The following is a 9578-nucleotide window of genomic DNA, read 5'->3' as shown; positions in this document are numbered from 1 at the left end:
TTTTTTGAAAACACGAATAATCCTTGAAAAAATTGGAACAAATTTTGAAAAATGAGAACAAAAATTTTAATTTTTTTTTGAAAACACAAACAAATTTATTAGTTCCGAACAATTTTTAGAAACATTAATAAAATTAGAAACTGTAAACCTTTTTGAAACACAAACAAATATTAAAATTCTGAACATTTTTTTTGAAATGAGAACAATTTTTGAAAACGTGAACAAACTTTTGAAACTCCAAACATTTTTTGACATGATTTTTTTGGAAATTTCGAATATTTTTTCACACTGCAAACAATTTTGAAAATGTGAACATAATTTGAAATTTTAAACTTTTTTAGATTTTGAATAAAAATCGAAAAATCCAAACATTTTTTGAAAACATGAACAAATTTCAAAATTCCACACATATTTGGGAATTGCTGACTTGTTTTGTAAATTCGAACATAATTTGGATTTTATGAACTTATTTTCTAATTATGACAAAAAATGTGAAAAACAGGAGAATTTTTTAAAATTGTGAACAAATTTTTGAAAATGCAAACATTATTTTAAAAATGTGAACAAATTTTGAAAACAAGAACATTTTGAAAATTCTGAACAATATTTAAAAATGGGAACATTTCTTCAATCTCATGAAATATTTTTAAAAACACAAACATGGTTTAAAATATTGTGAACATTTTTGAAACTCCTGAACAAAATTTGAAATTTGTGAACAAACTTTTCAAACGGGAACATTTCTTCAATCTCGTGAAATATTTTTGAAAACACAAACATTGTTTAAAAATATCACGAACATTTTTTAGAAACTCGCAAATAAAATTTGAAATTTGTGAACAAAATTTTGAAATGGGAACATTTTACGAAACTCGTGAACAAAAATTTAAAACACGAACATTGTTTTTATTTTTATTTTGAAACAGGAACATTTATTGAACTGATGAACAAAATTTAAAAATGAACATTTTTCTTTGATTTGCGACTTTTTGTAAAGTTGTGGAATTTGAAAAAAGAACATAAAGAAAAGAAACCAAAACGAAAAAAAGAAAAGAAACAGAAAACGAAAAAAAGAAAAAAATAAAGAACAAAAAAAAGAAAAAAATAAAGAACAAAAAAAAGAAACCAAAAAACCAGTCCGAAAAATGGTTCAGGAACCTTCCAGAAGGTTCCCAAAACCGGTAGAAACCAGGGCTGGAACCTACCAGATGGTTCCCAAAACCAGAGGCGATCTACTCGTTAGCTATCGTAGATGGGCCGGCCCAGTCGTTCGCTATGTGTGTGTCGTCGCTGCGTGCGTTACTTCGACAGTTTGATGCAGAGAGCGTCATATTCCGCCAAGCTCTACTTTTTTTTTTCTCCCAATCGTTCACCTCCGCGACGCCACCACCTTCCGGAAATCTCCTGCCGCCTGTGGCCCGGCGGCGACCCTCGACCCCCCTCCCTCTCGTCGGCGGCCGCAGCGCTTGCTCTCCCTCTCTCCGCTGGCTCCTCCGCGACCTAGGGTTAGCAGGCCGCTCGCTCACCTGTCGGATTCTTTATTTAGACTCGTATTTTAATTTGCCGATTCAAACAGGGAAGAAACAGCGGCGGCTCTCTAGAAAGCAACAACAACAAAGAGGACCTGCAGCGAGGGCCAGTAACGGCGAGAACCAGCAGCGCCGAGAGCTTCTGTCACAGGTTAGGCCAAGAATCCCCACTCCTTCTGACCCTTTCCTCCTTGGCTCCACTTGCCTAATTATTTGCACTGTCACATGGGTTCTTGTTGGGTGGGAAGATCGAAATCAGATGAATTACTTCGATTCAGGGACCCTAAAACCCTAGATAGATACCTGAGTTACCAATGCATAGAAAGCTTTTAACCTATTTCTCTTTCAAAAAGGGCTCAGACCTTACTTATTTCAATATTTGCAACACTTTTTTTAATACTCAAGTTATAATAGAGTAGGAGCTTCTCGTATTGTTTTCCATGTCAAAAAAAGTTAACACTTTTCCCAACATTAGCGATGTCATTTTCATGGGTAAATCCTTCAAGTGGTTAGTTATTCTGTATTTGTCAGTGACACATTGCTTGGTTCGTGGGAGTGTGCTATGGTTGACCTGCCCACCAAGGCTCTCCTGTGAGGTAGAATTTATTTTTGCGGAGTGAGCCAGTTACTGGTCTCCTGGCTGTTCTTTTTAAGCAATGCCACCAAATTCTAGTGCCTGATAGGGCTAGTATTATGTATTTGATTAATGTCTTGTCTGCACAAATAAACCCCACATGAGTTTTGATCTTCTATGGATTCCTGTGACTTCTTCCTGCTAACTAAGGAGATTTAATCGGTTTCTTGTTTCACCGTAGGCTTGCAATGCCTTTCTTCGGAGACAGTGGGTTGTGTTATTTCTATTTATGCTGCTCTATTACATCTTCCTTTCTCTATCATCTGCTTTCATTCGTTTGGAAGGTTTTACTCAAACTATGTGTGTAGTCGATACCTCACCGAAGTGTCCTGGTGGTGCTCACACACTTTCCCAAGATCCAGCAGTCACGGATATAGGGGTGAGCTTTACTTCTGTTGGGCCTCATGGGCCAAGGAGCTAGAATACTGCTTCAACAGTCCCCCTCAAACGAGCGTGAGCGTAAAAGCTCTTATCCTGCGCTCCGCCCGTTGTGCGCCCTCTCGACCGCAGTTGTTGCTAATGATCGTAAGTTGATGGCAGAAAATAGTAATGGATTTTAATTGGTTACTATGCCACACATACCACACCTCCGCGCACCAGTAAAACAGTGTGGAAAAAGTAGTAACCAAAGTAAAAGGGTTACCGCTGCTACACTGGTCCCCGCCTGCCCACGATTAGCATTTTACTTCTAGTAATGTAGTTACTGACTGCCACAAAACAACTTCTCCATCCAGACAATGAGTACAGTAAATAATTGATCGTAATGGTAATCAAGTTACCGCCTTTCATGCATGTTCAAACAAATAATCTTGTTAGTAATCTAGTTACAATCTCTCACACAGAATTCCTCCACAATGTCTTAATTAGATTTCTTAAAGTGTACAATGATGGAACATTCCCTATTACTATACTCTCTCTCCCCCTAATTACCCTCAGTTTACACACGAAGTCATATGGGATGGGAGGCACGCGCACTAGTGTCACTTTACTAGCCACGGTAATGTTATTACTATCTAGCCTGGGTAACGCTATTTTTTATGGGGGGCTGGGTAACGTTATTACTATCGGCACAAAATATTAGTACTTAATGTTCAGATTGTAATGGAAACACACCGTAAATGATACAAAGTAAAAATATTTGGTAATGTTATTACTATAGATGATTGCATTTTACGGCAAAGATTACAGGGTACGCTGGTGGTTCAAGCGGTTAGTTGGATTTACCGAAAAAGGCTCTCGCCCCGCTTTATATTATAAAGCCAATGCCCAAGCCAACATCCAACAAGGTTCAAACACACACAGAGACAACACACACACACGGTCCAGACAAATAAGTACTCCAAGGGTTAATGCTGAGGGCACAGCTCAACAAGCCCTGAAAACATACAAAAAGGCACACGCGCCGGGAGAGACACTGCATCTAGTCGGGCTCCGGGGGTGGCGGCGGGAGCGGAGGCGCTAAGCGGAAGGCCATCGATCGAAGGTCGGCGAGGAGGATGCTGATGGCGTCCCGGTCCTGAGGGCGGCTAAGCGGCCGCCAGAGCTGCAAGTAACCACACATTTTAAAGATGGAGTCAGTAGCACGCCGAAGAGGCACCTTCTGAATGACAAGCTTATTGCGAACAGTCCACAGCGTCTAGGCGAGGACCCCAACGCACAGCCATCTAATATGTCTGTAGCGAGGGGGGGAGGCCTGAATTTCCGCAAGCAGGTCAGGGAAGTTGGTGTTGCACCACTGTCCCCCTACCGTCTCGCGGAAACAAGACCAAAGGAACTGTGCCGTGTAGCACGAGAAGAAGATGTGGTTGGCATCCTCTACCGTGCCACACATAGGGCACATCCCATCGCCAGGACCATGGCGCTTAAGGACCTCAACGCCGGACGGAAGGCGGCCGCGGATCCATTGCCAAAGGAAGATCCGAATCTTTAAGGGGAGGCGGATGTCCCAAATCAAACTGAAGGACTCTGGGGCCGTCGATGGGGCTATAGCCGCGTAGAGGGATTTGGTGGAGAAGCAGCCGGAGGGTTCCAGACGCCAAGAGATGACGTCCGGAGAGTCGGCCACGTCCATAGGGAGGAGGGCGACGTCCTGGAGGAGGGCATCCCAGGCTGCCACCTCAGCAGGGCCAAAGGGGCGGCGGAACGCGAGGCGCCCTAAGTCAATAAGGGCCGTCTCGACAGAGACCCGAGGGTCAACTACGATGTCGAAGAGCACTGGGAAACGCGCGGCTAGGGGGGTGTCGCCAAGCCACCTATCCAGCCAAAACAGGGTCGAGGACCCAGTGCCCACCGAGATGGATGAGCCAATGCGCAGTACAGGCAGCAGCTGGACGACGGCCTGCCAAAACTGGGAGCCGCCTGAGCGTTGGCAGAATGCGAGAGGCTGCCCACGCAGGTACTTGTTCTGGATGATAGTAAGCCAGAGACCTCTATCCCCATTGGCAATGTGCCAGAGCCAACGGGTCAAGAGGGCGATGTTCATGCGCCGGGAGGACAAAATCCCTAGACCGCCCTGGTCCTTGGGTTTGCAGATATCTGGCCAGCTGACCATGTGGTATTTCTGCTTACCCTCCTCCCCAGCCCAGAAGAATCTAGATTGGTATTTGGCGACCTCCTGATGAAGGGTTTCATGAAGGCTATAAAAGCTCATGAGGAACCAAAGGAGGCTAGCAAGCGAAGAGTTGATAAGGATCACGCGAGCCGCCTTTGACAGCCAGCGCCCTTTCCAGGGCTCAACACGATGCTGCATACGGGTCACCGTGAGGCGAAGATCCGCCACGGTGAGGTGCGAATCACTAATGGGGATCCCTAGATAGGTCGTGGGGAAAGAACCCAGCCGACAATTTAGGCGGTCAGCAATAGCCTGTGCGTCCTCTAAGGGGTAGCCGAGTACCATCACTTCGCTCTTATCAAAGTTGATGGTGAGTCCCGACATTTGTTGGAAGCACAAGAGGAGGAACTTCAGGTTAGAAATCTCAAGGGTGGATCCCTCTACCATTATAATGGTATCATCCGCATATTGGAGAAGGGAGACTCCTCCCCCTCCAACTAGGTGGGGGACAAGGCCACGGATATGCCCAGCAGCCTTGGCCTTATCCAAGATGGAGGCCAGGGCATCCACCACCATGTTGAACAAGAACGGCGAGAAGGGGTCCCCCTGACGGACCCCGCAAAGGGTGGGGAAGTAGGGCCCAATGTCACTGTTGATGTTCACCGCGGTCCGACCACAAGAGACAAGCTGCATGACGTGGGTCACCCAACGGTCGTCGAAGCCCTTGCGGAGCAATACTTCCCGCAGGAATGGCCAGTGCACCGTGTCGTAGGCTTTGTGAAAGTCTAGCTTTAGAAAGACCGCCCGATGGCGTTTTAGGCGGACCTCGTGGAGGACTTTGTGAAACACTAACACCCCATCGAGAATAAATCGGCCTTGTATGAAGGTGGATTGGTTCGGATGGGTAATTGTGTCAGCGAGGAGGGTCACCCTATTGGCGTACCCTTTGGCCATGATCCGGAAAATCACATTAATCACTGTGATAGGGCGGAACTGGCGAATGTCGGAGGCGCCCGGGACCTTGGGGATGAGGGTCACAATCCCATAGTTGAGGCGCCCAAGGTCCATGGAGCCCGAGTAGAATTCCTCAAAAAGAGCCATGACCTCATGCTTGATGGTAGGCCAGAACGTCTTGAAGAACGACACGGGCAGGCCGTCTGGACCCGGGGCCGAGGAGGGGTTCATCCCCTTAATGGCAGCGAGGACCTCGTCCTCGTCAAAGGGGGCAACTAAAGCCGCATTGGCCTCAGCCGAGACCAATTGCGCACCCGACCAAATGTCGGGGGCGAGACTAGCCCCACCTCGCGGGGTGGGGGTAAATAGGGCTTTATAGAAGCCATCAACATGGGAACGGATGGCCGAGGGGAGAACGATAGGCGTGTCTCCATCCCACAGGCAATGGATGGAGTTGCGACGGCGCCGGCCGTTCGCCACCACCTGAAAATAGGCGGTGTTGGCATCGCCCCGAAGCACCCACCTCTGGGTACCGCGCAGGCGCCAGTAGGCCTCTTCATCAGTGTAAATGGTGGAGAGCTGGTCTTCCAGGTCGTAGCGCAGCATCCACTCATCAGAGGAGATGCCGGTCGAGTTCGCGCGGGCGTCCAGGGCTTGGATAGCCAGCAAGAGGGCCTTTTTGCGCTCTCTAAGGTCCCGGCCAAGGTTGGCCCCCCAACCCTTCATGAATTGGCGGGCAAGCTTGGCACAGAAGTGCCACGAGTCGACAGCGGACATGGAGCGATGGGGCGCAGATCGGGCAAAAATCCAGCGAGCGACGACGGCCTCCCGGAAGCCGGTCTGATTGAGCCAGAAGGGCTCGAACCGGAACCGCGGCGGGGTGGGGGGTCGCTCGTCGGTGGTGGAGAGGAGGAGGGGGACATGGTCAGAGCCGATCCGAGTGACAGCCCGGAGCGATGCCAGGGGGCAACGCAATTCCCACTCAGGGGAAACTAGGACACGATCCAAAACGGATTGTGTCGGGACAGATTGCCGGTTCGTCCAGGTGAACCTGGCACCCGTCCGGTCAAGCTCGCGGAGCCCCAACTCCGCGATCCAATCATTGAATAATTGCATCCGGGGAAAATTAATCCGGGAATTATTCTTCTCATCCGGGGATCGGATGAGATTAAAGTCGCCGCCCACGAGAACTGGGAGGAGGGAGTTAGAGATCTTCAGCTGCAGCTCAGCTAAGAAGGCCGGGGAGCGGCGGTGATCCGCCGGTCCATAAACAATAATGACCTCCCATTTGAAGTTCAGGGCACGCTCGAAGATCTCCATACTAACGAAGAATTCGCCCCTATCCATGCCACCCACCTCAAAGGTGGCATCCTTTACCCCTAAGAGGATGCCACCAGAGTGGCCTGAGGTCCCACTAGAAGGGAGCCAGTGCCAAGCGAAGAGGTGGGAGCTAAGGTGTTCAAGCTCCTGAAGGGCGAACTCAGAACGCAGGGTTTCCTGGATGGCCACGATGTCAATGTGTTCATCCCGGATGTACTCAATGAGTTGGCGGCAACGACCATCATGGCCGAAGCCGCGGATGTTCCAGAAAAGGGCCCGCATCTAAGCCCCCATTGGGGGATTGCTTGACCCCAGGACACGGGAAGCGCTTTGGGCGCGGAGGGCCGCCGTGCGAGACCGTGTGCGTCCACGGATTATCCCGTCGGCCACCGGAGGGGCCGGAGCCGTGGGGGTGGAGGGCGGCCCCTCGGGGGGCCGAAGCAGGCGGGCACGGGTCTCAGCCAACCTGCCGTCGAGGATCTCCCGGGCCCTAATGGCCGCGATCTGTTCTAAGGGGGGACCAACCTCCCCCCTGAAGACAATGGCCGAGTCATTGGCCACCTTGGCTAGGTGGCCAAGTGGAGCGGCCTCGAGAGCGGAAAAAGAGCAACTAGAAGAACTGGGAGGGACGGGGTCCGCACCTGACTCGAGGTTCCGGACCGCGGCGCGGAGCTCCGCCCGCTCGGCGATGGACGGCGCAGGGGAGTCGCCCGACCGCGCCGCATCGAGGCGGGCGCTGCGGCGGGAGGACGTCACCGGCGTCGAGGTGGAGCGGGGCCTCCTGGCGTACGCCACCGTCGGAGGGGGGGTGCGCGGAGGCCGGGGAGGAGACGTCCACCGCCACAGAGGCGTCAGGGGAAGCTGGCGAGGAGAGGTGGGCACCGGTCGGCACCGGCGAGGGGCGCGGGCCGGCAAGCTCCGAGGAGACTCTGACCGCGACCCCCGCGGGTGGGGGAGACAGGGCAGGGGCGACGGGAACCCCATCTCCGCCAACCCCAGAGGAGGCCGGGGAGGTCGAGCCGGCGGTGGGCGGGTGGTCCGCCCCCGACGGCGAGAGGCGACGGGCGGAGACGGCGCAGGGGGAGCGAGGTGACGATGGAGGGGCGACGAGGAGGCCCACGCTGGAGATGTCACTGGGCGACTCCGACGGAGACAGAGGGGGGACCAGCGGGGTGGCCAGGCGGAGGGCCACCTCGAGATCAGTGGCCGACACTCGAGTGCGCCCAGCCCCAGACCCGCCCCGCCCCGCTGGAGGGTTGGAGGGCTCCCGGGAAGGGGAGCGGGAGTGCTCCGACTCGTCCTCGTCCTCAGCAGGGTCGTCGAAGCGGGAGTTGCGCGAGCGACGGTGGTGGGAGTCGTCAGCATCAGCTGGGCCACCCCCCAGGTGACTGCCAACAGAGAGGCGGGGGCGGCCGACGTGGTTCGGAGGCTCGGGGCAGATCTTGAGGTCGTAGCCGTCGTCGTTGAAGAAGAATCGGATCGTCACGTGGAGCTTGGAGGAGTCCAGGCATTTCACCTTGACCCGGACCTCCTCCTCCCTGCGCAGGGAGAGCTCGTCGACCACCACCACCTTGCCAAGGATCTTGGACAAACTGCGGATGACCCGCTCGGACCGGGCTACATCAGGGAGGCCAGAGATGAGGAGCCAAGCCGTGTCCAGGACAGCGACGGCTCTGGGGTCCCACTGTGGCTCAGAGATGTTCACCACGATGCCGTTGAGAGCCAGGGTGATGTTGTTGCTGTGAGTACAGAATCCCATGCTCATAGCGTCGGGGAAGATCACCGAGAAGGCGCTGGGGGCCGTGGGGGTCACCTGCCAATCCCACGTGCATCTGCACAAGTGGTTGAGCTCAGCCTCAATCAGCTCCGGGGTGGCGACGGCCTCGCCCACAACCGTCACCACCGCCAGCAGCGAGGGAGATGGCGGGGCGATCTCAGGAACCTCGATGTGGAAGAAGGCCATGTCCTCGATGCCGTGGCCGTACATCATGATCTCCTCCGTCACCGGGCGATCCGGACAGAGAATCGCGGGTGCCTGGGATCCTTGCACAGGTAGCACGTCGGGGGATTGGGACACGCCACCTGGAAGTGCCCGGTCAAGCCGCAGTTGAAGCACGGCTGGCCGACGGAAGAGGCGGTGGCGCCCGGAGGAGGAGCTGCGGCGGCGGTGGAGGCGGCGGCCTGAGGGCGCGGAGGGCCCTTCTTCTTCTTCTTGGGGCCCTGGCGCCCCCGGTTGCCATTGCCGCCCTTAGACGGCGGGAACGCAGCCTGGGAGCGGGGGGGCTGGTAGCGACGGGAGGCAGGGGCGCCGGTGGAGTTGTTGACGGGGAGCGGACGGGGCGGGGAGGGGAACCGGTCCCGGCGACGGGCAGGCGAGTGGGACCGCCGTCGAGAGGACGGCCGAGCCTCCCGGGCCGGAGACCGGCCGTGGTCCCGCGACTCCTCCCGAGGGGAGGAGCGGCGGGCAGGGGAGCGAGAGCGGCGGTCGTCGCGGGCCGGGGATCGGCGCGAAGGGCGAGGGGATGAGCGGCGGGAGTCGCGAGCCGGAGAGAGCCGAGCCGACCGGGAGGAGAGCTGCTGCCGCAGGTCG

At 53.5% G+C, this 9578-nt stretch overlaps 1 protein-coding gene across 1 annotated transcript in view; it reads left to right on the top strand.

Annotated features, from left to right (window-relative positions):
- Nucleotides 1–1375: 1375 nt before the first annotated feature.
- LOC119281607 overlaps nt 1376–9578 on the top strand; it is a 13950-nt gene continuing 5747 nt past the window's right edge. The window contains exons 1-2 of the mRNA XM_037562094.1: nt 1376–1505; nt 1577–1680. The gene's annotated coding sequence lies outside the window, so the exon portion shown is untranslated. The remainder of the gene's footprint in view (nt 1506–1576; nt 1681–9578) is intronic.

The sequence above is a fragment of the Triticum dicoccoides genome, chromosome 3B (assembly GCF_002162155.2).
Source record: "Triticum dicoccoides isolate Atlit2015 ecotype Zavitan chromosome 3B, WEW_v2.0, whole genome shotgun sequence".
NCBI classification, from domain to species: domain Eukaryota; kingdom Viridiplantae; phylum Streptophyta; class Magnoliopsida; order Poales; family Poaceae; genus Triticum; species Triticum dicoccoides.
The sequence above is the reverse complement of the archived record's forward strand: the minus strand, read 5'-3'. Positions and strand labels throughout refer to the sequence as shown.